The following is a 13125-nucleotide window of genomic DNA, read 5'->3' as shown; positions in this document are numbered from 1 at the left end:
AATTTTTTGTTTTTTTTAATTTTAATTCTTTTTCTTTATTATAATTTCGGAATGATTATTGTAATCGGGAAATTTGTGTACTTGGCTTGAGGGAGGAGAGGGGTTCGCTATAAATGACTATTCGCACAATACATTTCGGGTGCGATCATACCGGCACTAATGCACGGATCCCATCGAACTCGCGAGTTAAGCGTGCTTGGGCGAGAGTAGTACTAGGATGGGTGACCTCCTGGGAAGTCCTCGTGTTGCACCCCTAAATTTTTTGTTTTTTTTTAATTTTAATTCTTTTTCTTTATTATAATTTCGGAATGATTATTGTAATCGGGAAATTTGTGTACTTGGCTTGAGGGAGGAGAGGGGTTCGCTATAAATGACTATTCGCACAATACATTTCGGGTGCGATCATACCGGCACTAATGCACGGATCCCATCGAACTCATGATTAAGCGTGCTTGGGCGAGAGTAGTACTAGGATGGGTGACCTCTGGGAAGTCCTCGTGTTGCACCCACTAAATTTTTTGTTTTTTAATTTTAATTCTTTTTCTTTATTATAATTTCGGAATGATTATTGTAATCGGGAAATTTGTGTACTTGGCTTGAGGGAGGAGAGGGGTTCGCTATAAATGACTATTCGCACAATACATTTCGGGTGCGATCATACCGGCACTAATGCACGGATCCCATCGAACTCGCCGAGTTAAGCGTGCTTGGGCGAGAGTAGTACTAGGATGGGTGACCTTCTGGGAAGTCCTCGTGTTGCACCCCTAAATTTTTTGTTTTTTTAATTTTAATTCTTTTTCTTTATTATAATTTCGGAATGATTATTGTAATCGGGAAATTTGTGTACTTGGCTTGAGGGAGGAGAGGGGTTCGCTATAAATGACTATTCGCACAATACATTTCGGGTGCGATCATACCGGCACTAATGCACGGATCCCATCGAACTCGCGAGTTAAGCGTGCTTGGGCGAGAGTAGTACTAGGATGGGTGACCTCTGGGAAGTCCTCGTGTTGCACCCACTAAATTTTTTGTTTTTTAATTTTAATTCTTTTTCTTTATTATAATTTCGGAATGATTATTGTAATCGGGAAATTTGTGTACTTGGCTTGAGGGAGGAGAGGGGTTCGCTATAAATGACTATTCGCACAATACATTTCGGGTGCGATCATACCGGCACTAATGCACGGATCCCATCGAACTCGCGATTAAGCGTGCTTGGGCGAGAGTAGTACTAGGATGGGTGACCTCAGGGAAGTCCTCGTGTTGCACCCCTAAATTTTTTGTTTTTTAATTTTAATTCTTTTTCTTTATTATAATTTCGGAATGATTATTGTAATCGGGAAATTTGTGTACTTGGCTTGAGGGAGGAGAGGGGTTCGCTATAAATGACTATTCGCACAATACATTTCGGGTGCGATCATACCGGCACTAATGCACGGATCCCATCGAACTCCGCGATTAAGCGTGCTTGGGCGAGAGTAGTACTAGGATGGGTGACCTCACGGGAAGTCCTCGTGTTGCACCCCTAAATTTTTTGTTTTTTTAATTTTAATTCTTTTTCTTTATTATAATTTCGGAATGATTATTGTAATCGGGAAATTTGTGTACTTGGCTTGAGGGAGGAGAGGGGTTCGCTATAAATGACTATTCGCACAATACATTTCGGGTGCGATCATACCGGCACTAATGCACGGATCCCATCGAACTCGCGAGTTAAGCGTGCTTGGGCGAGAGTAGTACTAGGATGGGTGACCTCACAGGAAGTCCTCGTGTTGCACCCCTAAATTTTTTGTTTTTTAATTTTAATTCTTTTTCTTTATTATAATTTCGGAATGATTATTGTAATCGGGAAATTTGTGTACTTGGCTTGAGGGAGGAGAGGGGTTCGCTATAAATGACTATTCGCACAATACATTTCGGGTGCGATCATACCAGCACTAATGCCGGATCCCATCGAACTCGCGATTAAGCGTGCTTGGGCGAGAGTAGTACTAGGATGGGTGACCTCTGGGAAGTCCTCGTGTTGCACCCCTAAATTTTTTGTTTTTTTAATTTTAATTCTTTTTCTTTATTATAATTTCGGAATGATTATTGTAATCGGGAAATTTGTGTACTTGGCTTGAGGGAGGAGAGGGGTTCGCTATAAATGACTATTCGCACAATACATTTCGGGTGCGATCATACCGGCACTAATGCCGGATCCCATCGAACTCGCGAGTTAAGCGTGCTTGGGCGAGAGTAGTACTAGGATGGGTGACCTCTGGGAAGTCCTCGTGTTGCACCCCTAAATTTTTTGTTTTTTTAATTTTAATTCTTTTTCTTTATTATAATTTCGGAATGATTATTGTAATCGGGAAATTTGTGTACTTGGCTTGAGGGAGGAGAGGGGTTCGCTATAAATGACTATTCGCACAATACATTTCGGGTGCGATCATACCAGCACTAATGCACCGGATCCCATCAGAACTCCGCAGTTAAGCGTGCTTGGGCGAGAGTAGTACTAGGATGGGTGACCTCTGGGAAGTCCTCGTGTTGCACCCCTAAATTTTTTGTTTTTTTAATTTTAATTCTTTTTCTTTATTATAATTTCGGAATGATTATTGTAATCGGGAAATTTGTGTACTTGGCTTGAGGGAGGAGAGGGGTTCGCTATAAATGACTATTCGCACAATACATTTCGGGTGCGATCATACCGGCACTAATGCACGGATCCCATCGAACTCGCCGATTAAGCGTGCTTGGGCGAGAGTAGTACTAGGATGGGTGACCTCACAGGAAGTCCTCGTGTTGCACCCCTAAATTTTTTGTTTTTTAATTTTAATTCTTTTTCTTTATTATAATTTCGGAATGATTATTGTAATCGGGAAATTTGTGTACTTGGCTTGAGGGAGGAGAGGGGTTCGCTATAAATGACTATTCGCACAATACATTTCGGGTGCGATCATACCAGCACTAATGCACGGGATCCCATCGAACTTCCGCGATTAAGCGTGCTTGGGCGAGAGTAGTACTAGGATGGGTGACCTCACAGGAAGTCCTCGTGTTGCACCCCTAAATTTTTTGTTTTTTTAATTTTAATTCTTTTTCTTTATTATAATTTCGGAATGATTATTGTAATCGGGAAATTTGTGTACTTGGCTTGAGGGAGGAGAGGGGTTCGCTATAAATGACTATTCGCACAATACATTTCGGGTGCGATCATACCAGCACTAATGCACGGATCCCATCGAACTCCGCGATTAAGCGTGCTTGGGCGAGAGTAGTACTAGGATGGGTGACCTCACGGGAAGTCCTCGTGTTGCACCCCTAAATTTTTTGTTTTTTTAATTTTAATTCTTTTTCTTTATTATAATTTCGGAATGATTATTGTAATCGGGAAATTTGTGTACTTGGCTTGAGGGAGGAGAGGGGTTCGCTATAAATGACTATTCGCACAATACATTTCGGGTGCGATCATACCGGCACTAATGCACGGATCCCATCGAACTCCGCGATTAAGCGTGCTTGGGCGAGAGTAGTACTAGGATGGGTGACCTCTGGAAGTCCTCGTGTTGCACCCACTAAATTTTTTGTTTTTTAATTTTAATTCTTTTTCTTTATTATAATTTCGGAATGATTATTGTAATCGGGAAATTTGTGTACTTGGCTTGAGGGAGGAGAGGGGTTCGCTATAAATGACTATTCGCACAATACATTTCGGGTGCGATCATACCGGCACTAATGCCGGATCCCATCGAACTCGCGATTAAGCGTGCTTGGGCGAGAGTAGTACTAGGATGGGTGACCTCTTGGGAAGTCCTCGTGTTGCACCCCTAAATTTTTTTTTTTTAATTTTAATTCTTTTTCTTTATTATAATTTCGGAATGATTATTGTAATCGGGAAATTTGTGTACTTGGCTTGAGGGAGGAGAGGGGTTCGCTATAAATGACTATTCGCACAATACATTTCGGGTGCGATCATACCGGCACTAATGCACGGATCCCATCGAACTCATGATTAAGCGTGCTTGGGCGAGAGTAGTACTAGGATGGGTGACCTCCTGGGAAGTCCTCGTGTTGCACCCCTAAATTTTTTGTTTTTTTTTAATTTTAATTCTTTTTCTTTATTATAATTTCGGAATGATTATTGTAATCGGGAAATTTGTGTACTTGGCTTGAGGGAGGAGAGGGGTTCGCTATAAATGACTATTCCGCACAATACATTTCGGGTGCGATCATACCAGCACTAATGCACCGGATCCCATCAGAACTTCGCAGTTAAGCGTGCTTGGGCGAGAGTAGTACTAGGATGGGTGACCTCCTGGGAAGTCCTCGTGTTGCACCCCTAAATTTTTTGTTTTTTTAATTTTAATTCTTTTTCTTTATTATAATTTCGGAATGATTATTGTAATCGGGAAATTTGTGTACTTGGCTTGAGGGAGGAGAGGGGTTCGCTATAAATGACTATTCCGCACAATACATTTCGGGTGCGATCATACCAGCACTAATGCACCGGATCCCATCAGAACTCCGCAGTTAAGCGTGCTTGGGCGAGAGTAGTACTAGGATGGGTGACCTCCTGGGAAGTCCTCGTGTTGCACCACTAAATTTTTTGTTTTTTTAATTTTAATTCTTTTTCTTTATTATAATTTCGGAATGATTATTGTAATCGGGAAATTTGTGTACTTGGCTTGAGGGAGGAGAGGGGTTCGCTATAAATGACTATTCGCACAATACATTTCGGGTGCGATCATACCGGCACTAATGCACGGATCCCATCGAACTCATGATTAAGCGTGCTTGGGCGAGAGTAGTACTAGGATGGGTGACCTCCTAGGAAGTCCTCGTGTTGCACCCCTAAATTTTTTGTTTTTTTTTAATTTTAATTCTTTTTCTTTATTATAATTTCGGAATGATTATTGTAATCGGGAAATTTGTGTACTTGGCTTGAGGGAGGAGAGGGGTTCGCTATAAATGACTATTCGCACAATACATTTCGGGTGCGATCATACCGGCACTAATGCACGGATCCCATCGAACTCGCGATTTAAGCGTGCTTGGGCGAGAGTAGTACTAGGATGGGTGACCTCACAGGAAGTCCTCGTGTTGCACCCCTAAATTTTTTGTTTTTTTTTAATTTTAATTCTTTTTCTTTATTATAATTTCGGAATGATTATTGTAATCGGGAAATTTGTGTACTTGGCTTGAGGGAGGAGAGGGGTTCGCTATAAATGACTATTCGCACAATACATTTCGGGTGCGATCATACCGGCACTAATGCACGGATCCCATCGAACTCGCCGAGTTAAGCGTGCTTGGGCGAGAGTAGTACTAGGATGGGTGACCTCACAGGAAGTCCTCGTGTTGCACCCCTAAATTTTTTGTTTTTTTTAATTTTAATTCTTTTTCTTTATTATAATTTCGGAATGATTATTGTAATCGGGAAATTTGTGTACTTGGCTTGAGGGAGGAGAGGGGTTCGCTATAAATGACTATTCCGCACAATACATTTCGGGTGCGATCATACCTGCACTAATGCACGGATCCCATCGAACTCGCCGATTAAGCGTGCTTGGGCGAGAGTAGTACTAGGATGGGTGACCTCTGGGAAGTCCTCGTGTTGCACCCCTAAATTTTTTGTTTTTTTTTAATTTTAATTCTTTTTCTTTATTATAATTTCGGAATGATTATTGTAATCGGGAAATTTGTGTACTTGGCTTGAGGGAGGAGAGGGGTTCGCTATAAATGACTATTCCGCACAATACATTTCGGGTGCGATCATACCTGCACTAATGCACCGGATCCCATCAGAACTCCGCAGTTAAGCGTGCTTGGGCGAGAGTAGTACTAGGATGGGTGACCTCCTGGGAAGTCCTCGTGTTGCACCCCTAAATTTTTTGTTTTTTTAATTTTAATTCTTTTTCTTTATTATAATTTCGGAATGATTATTGTAATCGGGAAATTTGTGTACTTGGCTTGAGGGAGGAGAGGGGTTCGCTATAAATGACTATTCTGCACAATACATTTCGGGTGCGATCATACCGGCACTAATGCACGGATCCCATCGAACTCGCGATTAAGCGTGCTTGGGCGAGAGTAGTACTAGGATGGGTGACCTCTGGGAAGTCCTCGTGTTGCACCCCTAAATTTTTTGTTTTTTAATTTTAATTCTTTTTCTTTATTATAATTTCGGAATGATTATTGTAATCGGGAAATTTGTGTACTTGGCTTGAGGGAGGAGAGGGGTTCGCTATAAATGACTATTCGCACAATACATTTCGGGTGCGATCATACCGGCACTAATGCACGGATCCCATCGAACTCCGCGATTAAGCGTGCTTGGGCGAGAGTAGTACTAGGATGGGTGACCTCACAGGAAGTCCTCGTGTTGCACCCCTAAATTTTTTGTTTTTTTTTAATTTTAATTCTTTTTCTTTATTATAATTTCGGAATGATTATTGTAATCGGGAAATTTGTGTACTTGGCTTGAGGGAGGAGAGGGGTTCGCTATAAATGACTATTCGCACAATACATTTCGGGTGCGATCATACCGGCACTAATGCACGGATCCCATCGAACTCGCGATTAAGCGTGCTTGGGCGAGAGTAGTACTAGGATGGGTGACCTCTTGGGAAGTCCTCGTGTTGCACCCCTAAATTTTTTGTTTTTTTTAATTTTAATTCTTTTTCTTTATTATAATTTCGGAATGATTATTGTAATCGGGAAATTTGTGTACTTGGCTTGAGGGAGGAGAGGGGTTCGCTATAAATGACTATTCGCACAATACATTTCGGGTGCGATCATACCGGCACTAATGCACGGATCCCATCGAACTCGCGATTAAGCGTGCTTGGGCGAGAGTAGTACTAGGATGGGTGACCTCACAGGAAGTCCTCGTGTTGCACCCCTAAATTTTTTGTTTTTTTTTAATTTTAATTCTTTTTCTTTATTATAATTTCGGAATGATTATTGTAATCGGGAAATTTGTGTACTTGGCTTGAGGGAGGAGAGGGGTTCGCTATAAATGACTATTCGCACAATACATTTCGGGTGCGATCATACCGGCACTAATGCCGGATCCCATCGAACTTCCGCGATTAAGCGTGCTTGGGCGAGAGTAGTACTAGGATGGGTGACCTCACAGGAAGTCCTCGTGTTGCACCCACTAAATTTTTTGTTTTTTAATTTTAATTCTTTTTCTTTATTATAATTTCGGAATGATTATTGTAATCGGGAAATTTGTGTACTTGGCTTGAGGGAGGAGAGGGGTTCGCTATAAATGACTATTCGCACAATACATTTCGGGTGCGATCATACCGGCACTAATGCACGGATCCCATCGAACTCGCCGAGTTAAGCGTGCTTGGGCGAGAGTAGTACTAGGATGGGTGACCTCTGGGAAGTCCTCGTGTTGCACCCACTAAATTTTTTGTTTTTTAATTTTAATTCTTTTTCTTTATTATAATTTCGGAATGATTATTGTAATCGGGAAATTTGTGTACTTGGCTTGAGGGAGGAGAGGGGTTCGCTATAAATGACTATTCGCACAATACATTTCGGGTGCGATCATACCGGCACTAATGCACGGATCCCATCGAACTCGCGATTAAGCGTGCTTGGGCGAGAGTAGTACTAGGATGGGTGACCTCACAGGAAGTCCTCGTGTTGCACCCCTAAATTTTTTGTTTTTTTAATTTTAATTCTTTTTCTTTATTATAATTTCGGAATGATTATTGTAATCGGGAAATTTGTGTACTTGGCTTGAGGGAGGAGAGGGGTTCGCTATAAATGACTATTCGCACAATACATTTCGGGTGCGATCATACCGGCACTAATGCACGGATCCCATCGAACTTCCGCGAGTTAAGCGTGCTTGGGCGAGAGTAGTACTAGGATGGGTGACCTCACGGGAAGTCCTCGTGTTGCACCCCTAAATTTTTTGTTTTTAATTTTAATTCTTTTTCTTTATTATAATTTCGGAATGATTATTGTAATCGGGAAATTTGTGTACTTGGCTTGAGGGAGGAGAGGGGTTCGCTATAAATGACTATTCGCACAATACATTTCGGGTGCGATCATACCGGCACTAATGCACGGATCCCATCGAACTCCGCGATTAAGCGTGCTTGGGCGAGAGTAGTACTAGGATGGGTGACCTCTGGGAAGTCCTCGTGTTGCACCTAAATTTTTTGTTTTTTAATTTTAATTCTTTTTCTTTATTATAATTTCGGAATGATTATTGTAATCGGGAAATTTGTGTACTTGGCTTGAGGGAGGAGAGGGGTTCGCTATAAATGACTATTCGCACAATACATTTCGGGTGCGATCATACCGGCACTAATGCACGGATCCCATCGAACTCGCCGATTAAGCGTGCTTGGGCGAGAGTAGTACTAGGATGGGTGACCTCACAGGAAGTCCTCGTGTTGCACCCCTAAATTTTTTGTTTTTTTTAATTTTAATTCTTTTTCTTTATTATAATTTCGGAATGATTATTGTAATCGGGAAATTTGTGTACTTGGCTTGAGGGAGGAGAGGGGTTCGCTATAAATGACTATTCGCACAATACATTTCGGGTGCGATCATACCGGCACTAATGCACGGATCCCATCGAACTCGCGATTAAGCGTGCTTGGGCGAGAGTAGTACTAGGATGGGTGACCTCGTCCTCGTGTTGCACCCCTAAATTTTTTGTTTTTTTAATTTTAATTCTTTTTCTTTATTATAATTTCGGAATGATTATTGTAATCGGGAAATTTGTGTACTTGGCTTGAGGGAGGAGAGGGGTTCGCTATAAATGACTATTCGCACAATACATTTCGGGTGCGATCATACCGGCACTAATGCACGGATCCCATCGAACTCGCGAGTTAAGCGTGCTTGGGCGAGAGTAGTACTAGGATGGGTGACCTCACGGGAAGTCCTCGTGTTGCACCCACTAAATTTTTTGTTTTTTAATTTTAATTCTTTTTCTTTATTATAATTTCGGAATGATTATTGTAATCGGGAAATTTGTGTACTTGGCTTGAGGGAGGAGAGGGGTTCGCTATAAATGACTATTCGCACAATACATTTCGGGTGCGATCATACCGGCACTAATGCACGGATCCCATCGAACTCGCGATTAAGCGTGCTTGGGCGAGAGTAGTACTAGGATGGGTGACCTCTGGGAAGTCCTCGTGTTGCACCCACTAAATTTTTTGTTTTTTAATTTTAATTCTTTTTCTTTATTATAATTTCGGAATGATTATTGTAATCGGGAAATTTGTGTACTTGGCTTGAGGGAGGAGAGGGGTTCGCTATAAATGACTATTCCGCACAATACATTTCGGGTGCGATCATACCAGCACTAATGCACCGGATCCCATCAGAACTCCGCAGTTAAGCGTGCTTGGGCGAGAGTAGTACTAGGATGGGTGACCTCCTAGGAAGTCCTCGTGTTGCACCCCTAAATTTTTTGTTTTTTTTAATTTTAATTCTTTTTCTTTATTATAATTTCGGAATGATTATTGTAATCGGGAAATTTGTGTACTTGGCTTGAGGGAGGAGAGGGGTTCGCTATAAATGACTATTCGCACAATACATTTCGGGTGCGATCATACCGGCACTAATGCACGGATCCCATCGAACTCCGCCGATTAAGCGTGCTTGGGCGAGAGTAGTACTAGGATGGGTGACCTCCTGGGAAGTCCTCGTGTTGCACCCCTAAATTTTTTGTTTTTTTTAATTTTAATTCTTTTTCTTTATTATAATTTCGGAATGATTATTGTAATCGGGAAATTTGTGTACTTGGCTTGAGGGAGGAGAGGGGTTCGCTATAAATGACTATTCCGCACAATACATTTCGGGTGCGATCATACCGGCACTAATGCACGGATCCCATCGAACTCGCGATTAAGCGTGCTTGGGCGAGAGTAGTACTAGGATGGGTGACCTCCTTGGAAGTCCTCGTGTTGCACCCCTAAATTTTTTGTTTTTTTTAATTTTAATTCTTTTTCTTTATTATAATTTCGGAATGATTATTGTAATCGGGAAATTTGTGTACTTGGCTTGAGGGAGGAGAGGGGTTCGCTATAAATGACTATTCGCACAATACATTTCGGGTGCGATCATACCGGCACTAATGCACGGATCCCATCGAACTCGCGATTAAGCGTGCTTGGGCGAGAGTAGTACTAGGATGGGTGACCTCCTAGGAAGTCCTCGTGTTGCACCCCTAAATTTTTTGTTTTTTTAATTTTAATTCTTTTTCTTTATTATAATTTCGGAATGATTATTGTAATCGGGAAATTTGTGTACTTGGCTTGAGGGAGGAGAGGGGTTCGCTATAAATGACTATTCGCACAATACATTTCGGGTGCGATCATACCGGCACTAATGCCGGATCCCATCGAACTCGCGATTAAGCGTGCTTGGGCGAGAGTAGTACTAGGATGGGTGACCTCTGGGAAGTCCTCGTGTTGCACCCCTAAATTTTTTGTTTTTTAATTTTAATTCTTTTTCTTTATTATAATTTCGGAATGATTATTGTAATCGGGAAATTTGTGTACTTGGCTTGAGGGAGGAGAGGGGTTCGCTATAAATGACTATTCGCACAATACATTTCGGGTGCGATCATACCGGCACTAATGCACGGATCCCATCGAACTCGCGATTAAGCGTGCTTGGGCGAGAGTAGTACTAGGATGGGTGACCTCACAGGAAGTCCTCGTGTTGCACCCCTAAATTTTTTGTTTTTTTTTAATTTTAATTCTTTTTCTTTATTATAATTTCGGAATGATTATTGTAATCGGGAAATTTGTGTACTTGGCTTGAGGGAGGAGAGGGGTTCGCTATAAATGACTATTCGCACAATACATTTCGGGTGCGATCATACCAGCACTAATGCACCGGATCCCATCAGAACTCCTGAGTTAAGCGTGCTTGGGCGAGAGTAGTACTAGGATGGGTGACCTCCTGGGAAGTCCTCGTGTTGCACCCCTAAATTTTTTGTTTTTTTAATTTTAATTCTTTTTCTTTATTATAATTTCGGAATGATTATTGTAATCGGGAAATTTGTGTACTTGGCTTGAGGGAGGAGAGGGGTTCGCTATAAATGACTATTCGCACAATACATTTCGGGTGCGATCATACCAGCACTAATGCACCGGATCCCATCAGAACTCAGCAGTTAAGCGTGCTTGGGCGAGAGTAGTACTAGGATGGGTGACCTCCTGGGAAGTCCTCGTGTTGCACCCCTAAATTTTTTGTTTTTTTTAATTTTAATTCTTTTTCTTTATTATAATTTCGGAATGATTATTGTAATCGGGAAATTTGTGTACTTGGCTTGAGGGAGGAGAGGGGTTCGCTATAAATGACTATTCCGCACAATACATTTCGGGTGCGATCATACCGGCACTAATGCACCGGATCCCATCAGAACTCCGCAGTTAAGCGTGCTTGGGCGAGAGTAGTACTAGGATGGGTGACCTCCTGGGAAGTCCTCGTGTTGCACCCCTAAATTTTTTGTTTTTTTAATTTTAATTCTTTTTCTTTATTATAATTTCGGAATGATTATTGTAATCGGGAAATTTGTGTACTTGGCTTGAGGGAGGAGAGAGGGTTCGCTATAAATGACTATTCGCACAATACATTTCGGGTGCGATCATACCGGCACTAATGCACGGATCCCATCGAACTCGCCGAGTTAAGCGTGCTTGGGCGAGAGTAGTACTAGGATGGGTGACCTCCTAGGAAGTCCTCGTGTTGCACCCCTAAATTTTTTGTTTTTTTTTAATTTTAATTCTTTTTCTTTATTATAATTTCGGAATGATTATTGTAATCGGGAAATTTGTGTACTTGGCTTGAGGGAGGAGAGGGGTTCGCTATAAATGACTATTCCGCACAATACATTTCGGGTGCGATCATACCAGCACTAATGCACCGGATCCCATCAGAACTCCGCAGTTAAGCGTGCTTGGGCGAGAGTAGTACTAGGATGGGTGACCTCCTGGGAAGTCCTCGTGTTGCACCCCTAAATTTTTTGTTTTTTTAATTTTAATTCTTTTTCTTTATTATAATTTCGGAATGATTATTGTAATCGGGAAATTTGTGTACTTGGCTTGAGGGAGGAGAGGGGTTCGCTATAAATGACTATTCCCACAATACATTTCGGGTGCGATCATACCGGCACTAATGCACGGATCCCATCGAACTCGCGATTAAGCGTGCTTGGGCGAGAGTAGTACTAGGATGGGTGACCTCACAGGAAGTCCTCGTGTTGCACCCCTAAATTTTTTGTTTTTTTAATTTTAATTCTTTTTCTTTATTATAATTTCGGAATGATTATTGTAATCGGGAAATTTGTGTACTTGGCTTGAGGGAGGAGAGGGGTTCGCTATAAATGACTATTCGCACAATACATTTCGGGTGCGATCATACCAGCACTAATGCACCGGATCCCATCAGAACTCCGCAGTTAAGCGTGCTTGGGCGAGAGTAGTACTAGGATGGGTGACCTCCTGGGAAGTCCTCGTGTTGCACCCCTAAATTTTTTGTTTTTTTAATTTTAATTCTTTTTCTTTATTATAATTTCGGAATGATTATTGTAATCGGGAAATTTGTGTACTTGGCTTGAGGGAGGAGAGGGGTTCGCTATAAATGACTATTCCGCACAATACATTTCGGGTGCGATCATACCGGCACTAATGCACGGATCCCATCGAACTTCCGCCGAGTTAAGCGTGCTTGGGCGAGAGTAGTACTAGGATGGGTGACCTCACAGGAAGTCCTCGTGTTGCACCCCTAAATTTTTTGTTTTTTTAATTTTAATTCTTTTTCTTTATTATAATTTCGGAATGATTATTGTAATCGGGAAATTTGTGTACTTGGCTTGAGGGAGGAGAGGGGTTCGCTATAAATGACTATTCCGCACAATACATTTCGGGTGCGATCATACCAGCACTAATGCACCGGATCCCATCAGAACTCCGCAGTTAAGCGTGCTTGGGCGAGAGTAGTACTAGGATGGGTGACCTCGTCCTCGTGTTGCACCCCTAAATTTTTTGTTTTTTTAATTTTAATTCTTTTTCTTTATTATAATTTCGGAATGATTATTGTAATCGGGAAATTTGTGTACTTGGCTTGAGGGAGGAGAGGGGTTCGCTA

General features: G+C 41.8%; 22 non-coding genes and 28 pseudogenes across 22 annotated transcripts; all 50 read left to right on the top strand.

The window, feature by feature from the left end:
• Positions 1-137: 137 nt before the first annotated feature.
• Positions 138-254, top strand: LOC133029535 (5S ribosomal RNA). Its single transcript, XR_009683659.1, has one exon. It is a non-coding gene; the product is annotated as a 5S ribosomal RNA (ribosomal RNA).
• A 140-nt stretch (positions 255-394) lies between these two features.
• LOC133029359 (5S ribosomal RNA) lies at positions 395-509 on the top strand (annotated as a pseudogene).
• A 138-nt stretch (positions 510-647) lies between these two features.
• On the top strand, positions 648-765 carry LOC133029583 (5S ribosomal RNA). The gene has a single exon (XR_009683707.1). It is a non-coding gene; the product is annotated as a 5S ribosomal RNA (ribosomal RNA).
• Positions 766-903: 138 nt separating this feature from the next.
• LOC133029726 (5S ribosomal RNA) lies at positions 904-1019 on the top strand (annotated as a pseudogene).
• A 138-nt stretch (positions 1020-1157) lies between these two features.
• On the top strand, positions 1158-1272 carry LOC133029357 (5S ribosomal RNA; annotated as a pseudogene).
• Positions 1273-1409: 137 nt separating this feature from the next.
• Positions 1410-1526, top strand: LOC133029586 (5S ribosomal RNA). Its single transcript, XR_009683710.1, has one exon. It is a non-coding gene; the product is annotated as a 5S ribosomal RNA (ribosomal RNA).
• Positions 1527-1664: 138 nt separating this feature from the next.
• Positions 1665-1781, top strand: LOC133029614 (5S ribosomal RNA). Its single transcript, XR_009683737.1, has one exon. It is a non-coding gene; the product is annotated as a 5S ribosomal RNA (ribosomal RNA).
• A 137-nt stretch (positions 1782-1918) lies between these two features.
• Positions 1919-2032, top strand: LOC133029916 (5S ribosomal RNA; annotated as a pseudogene).
• A 138-nt stretch (positions 2033-2170) lies between these two features.
• LOC133029834 (5S ribosomal RNA) lies at positions 2171-2285 on the top strand (annotated as a pseudogene).
• A 138-nt stretch (positions 2286-2423) lies between these two features.
• Positions 2424-2541, top strand: LOC133029470 (5S ribosomal RNA). The gene has a single exon (XR_009683591.1). It is a non-coding gene; the product is annotated as a 5S ribosomal RNA (ribosomal RNA).
• A 138-nt stretch (positions 2542-2679) lies between these two features.
• Positions 2680-2796, top strand: LOC133029820 (5S ribosomal RNA; annotated as a pseudogene).
• A 137-nt stretch (positions 2797-2933) lies between these two features.
• Positions 2934-3052, top strand: LOC133029708 (5S ribosomal RNA). The gene has a single exon (XR_009683832.1). It is a non-coding gene; the product is annotated as a 5S ribosomal RNA (ribosomal RNA).
• A 138-nt stretch (positions 3053-3190) lies between these two features.
• LOC133029585 (5S ribosomal RNA) lies at positions 3191-3307 on the top strand. Its single transcript, XR_009683709.1, has one exon. It is a non-coding gene; the product is annotated as a 5S ribosomal RNA (ribosomal RNA).
• A 138-nt stretch (positions 3308-3445) lies between these two features.
• LOC133029836 (5S ribosomal RNA) lies at positions 3446-3560 on the top strand (annotated as a pseudogene).
• A 138-nt stretch (positions 3561-3698) lies between these two features.
• On the top strand, positions 3699-3813 carry LOC133029802 (5S ribosomal RNA; annotated as a pseudogene).
• Positions 3814-3949: 136 nt separating this feature from the next.
• Positions 3950-4065, top strand: LOC133029756 (5S ribosomal RNA; annotated as a pseudogene).
• Positions 4066-4206: 141 nt separating this feature from the next.
• Positions 4207-4325, top strand: LOC133029446 (5S ribosomal RNA). The gene has a single exon (XR_009683564.1). It is a non-coding gene; the product is annotated as a 5S ribosomal RNA (ribosomal RNA).
• Positions 4326-4464: 139 nt separating this feature from the next.
• On the top strand, positions 4465-4583 carry LOC133029449 (5S ribosomal RNA). The gene has a single exon (XR_009683567.1). It is a non-coding gene; the product is annotated as a 5S ribosomal RNA (ribosomal RNA).
• A 138-nt stretch (positions 4584-4721) lies between these two features.
• On the top strand, positions 4722-4837 carry LOC133029815 (5S ribosomal RNA; annotated as a pseudogene).
• Positions 4838-4977: 140 nt separating this feature from the next.
• On the top strand, positions 4978-5094 carry LOC133029780 (5S ribosomal RNA; annotated as a pseudogene).
• A 140-nt stretch (positions 5095-5234) lies between these two features.
• LOC133029669 (5S ribosomal RNA) lies at positions 5235-5352 on the top strand. The gene has a single exon (XR_009683793.1). It is a non-coding gene; the product is annotated as a 5S ribosomal RNA (ribosomal RNA).
• Positions 5353-5492: 140 nt separating this feature from the next.
• On the top strand, positions 5493-5608 carry LOC133029871 (5S ribosomal RNA; annotated as a pseudogene).
• A 141-nt stretch (positions 5609-5749) lies between these two features.
• LOC133029391 (5S ribosomal RNA) lies at positions 5750-5868 on the top strand. Its single transcript, XR_009683515.1, has one exon. It is a non-coding gene; the product is annotated as a 5S ribosomal RNA (ribosomal RNA).
• Positions 5869-6007: 139 nt separating this feature from the next.
• Positions 6008-6122, top strand: LOC133029881 (5S ribosomal RNA; annotated as a pseudogene).
• A 137-nt stretch (positions 6123-6259) lies between these two features.
• LOC133029648 (5S ribosomal RNA) lies at positions 6260-6376 on the top strand. The gene has a single exon (XR_009683772.1). It is a non-coding gene; the product is annotated as a 5S ribosomal RNA (ribosomal RNA).
• Positions 6377-6516: 140 nt separating this feature from the next.
• On the top strand, positions 6517-6632 carry LOC133029766 (5S ribosomal RNA; annotated as a pseudogene).
• Positions 6633-6771: 139 nt separating this feature from the next.
• Positions 6772-6887, top strand: LOC133029843 (5S ribosomal RNA; annotated as a pseudogene).
• Positions 6888-7027: 140 nt separating this feature from the next.
• LOC133029838 (5S ribosomal RNA) lies at positions 7028-7144 on the top strand (annotated as a pseudogene).
• A 138-nt stretch (positions 7145-7282) lies between these two features.
• On the top strand, positions 7283-7399 carry LOC133029769 (5S ribosomal RNA; annotated as a pseudogene).
• Positions 7400-7537: 138 nt separating this feature from the next.
• Positions 7538-7653, top strand: LOC133029842 (5S ribosomal RNA; annotated as a pseudogene).
• Positions 7654-7791: 138 nt separating this feature from the next.
• LOC133029663 (5S ribosomal RNA) lies at positions 7792-7910 on the top strand. Its single transcript, XR_009683786.1, has one exon. It is a non-coding gene; the product is annotated as a 5S ribosomal RNA (ribosomal RNA).
• Positions 7911-8046: 136 nt separating this feature from the next.
• Positions 8047-8162, top strand: LOC133029807 (5S ribosomal RNA; annotated as a pseudogene).
• A 135-nt stretch (positions 8163-8297) lies between these two features.
• LOC133029819 (5S ribosomal RNA) lies at positions 8298-8414 on the top strand (annotated as a pseudogene).
• A 386-nt stretch (positions 8415-8800) lies between these two features.
• Positions 8801-8917, top strand: LOC133029587 (5S ribosomal RNA). The gene has a single exon (XR_009683711.1). It is a non-coding gene; the product is annotated as a 5S ribosomal RNA (ribosomal RNA).
• A 138-nt stretch (positions 8918-9055) lies between these two features.
• LOC133029918 (5S ribosomal RNA) lies at positions 9056-9170 on the top strand (annotated as a pseudogene).
• Positions 9171-9309: 139 nt separating this feature from the next.
• Positions 9310-9428, top strand: LOC133029431 (5S ribosomal RNA). The gene has a single exon (XR_009683550.1). It is a non-coding gene; the product is annotated as a 5S ribosomal RNA (ribosomal RNA).
• A 139-nt stretch (positions 9429-9567) lies between these two features.
• Positions 9568-9685, top strand: LOC133029608 (5S ribosomal RNA). Its single transcript, XR_009683730.1, has one exon. It is a non-coding gene; the product is annotated as a 5S ribosomal RNA (ribosomal RNA).
• A 140-nt stretch (positions 9686-9825) lies between these two features.
• Positions 9826-9941, top strand: LOC133029813 (5S ribosomal RNA; annotated as a pseudogene).
• A 139-nt stretch (positions 9942-10080) lies between these two features.
• On the top strand, positions 10081-10196 carry LOC133029806 (5S ribosomal RNA; annotated as a pseudogene).
• A 138-nt stretch (positions 10197-10334) lies between these two features.
• On the top strand, positions 10335-10448 carry LOC133029355 (5S ribosomal RNA; annotated as a pseudogene).
• A 137-nt stretch (positions 10449-10585) lies between these two features.
• LOC133029841 (5S ribosomal RNA) lies at positions 10586-10701 on the top strand (annotated as a pseudogene).
• A 140-nt stretch (positions 10702-10841) lies between these two features.
• On the top strand, positions 10842-10960 carry LOC133029468 (5S ribosomal RNA). The gene has a single exon (XR_009683587.1). It is a non-coding gene; the product is annotated as a 5S ribosomal RNA (ribosomal RNA).
• Positions 10961-11098: 138 nt separating this feature from the next.
• Positions 11099-11217, top strand: LOC133029461 (5S ribosomal RNA). The gene has a single exon (XR_009683578.1). It is a non-coding gene; the product is annotated as a 5S ribosomal RNA (ribosomal RNA).
• A 140-nt stretch (positions 11218-11357) lies between these two features.
• Positions 11358-11476, top strand: LOC133029844 (5S ribosomal RNA). The gene has a single exon (XR_009683851.1). It is a non-coding gene; the product is annotated as a 5S ribosomal RNA (ribosomal RNA).
• Positions 11477-11615: 139 nt separating this feature from the next.
• On the top strand, positions 11616-11733 carry LOC133029600 (5S ribosomal RNA). The gene has a single exon (XR_009683723.1). It is a non-coding gene; the product is annotated as a 5S ribosomal RNA (ribosomal RNA).
• A 141-nt stretch (positions 11734-11874) lies between these two features.
• On the top strand, positions 11875-11993 carry LOC133029626 (5S ribosomal RNA). Its single transcript, XR_009683749.1, has one exon. It is a non-coding gene; the product is annotated as a 5S ribosomal RNA (ribosomal RNA).
• A 138-nt stretch (positions 11994-12131) lies between these two features.
• On the top strand, positions 12132-12247 carry LOC133029840 (5S ribosomal RNA; annotated as a pseudogene).
• Positions 12248-12385: 138 nt separating this feature from the next.
• On the top strand, positions 12386-12504 carry LOC133029615 (5S ribosomal RNA). Its single transcript, XR_009683738.1, has one exon. It is a non-coding gene; the product is annotated as a 5S ribosomal RNA (ribosomal RNA).
• Positions 12505-12643: 139 nt separating this feature from the next.
• LOC133029791 (5S ribosomal RNA) lies at positions 12644-12763 on the top strand (annotated as a pseudogene).
• A 139-nt stretch (positions 12764-12902) lies between these two features.
• Positions 12903-13014, top strand: LOC133029779 (5S ribosomal RNA; annotated as a pseudogene).
• Positions 13015-13125: the final 111 nt, after the last annotated feature.

This window comes from Cannabis sativa, chromosome 7 (genome assembly GCF_029168945.1).
Source record: "Cannabis sativa cultivar Pink pepper isolate KNU-18-1 chromosome 7, ASM2916894v1, whole genome shotgun sequence".
In the NCBI taxonomy this organism is placed as follows: Eukaryota; Viridiplantae; Streptophyta; class Magnoliopsida; order Rosales; family Cannabaceae; genus Cannabis; species Cannabis sativa.
Note: the sequence above shows the minus strand (reverse complement) of the source record. Positions and strands in the feature narration are given on the sequence as shown.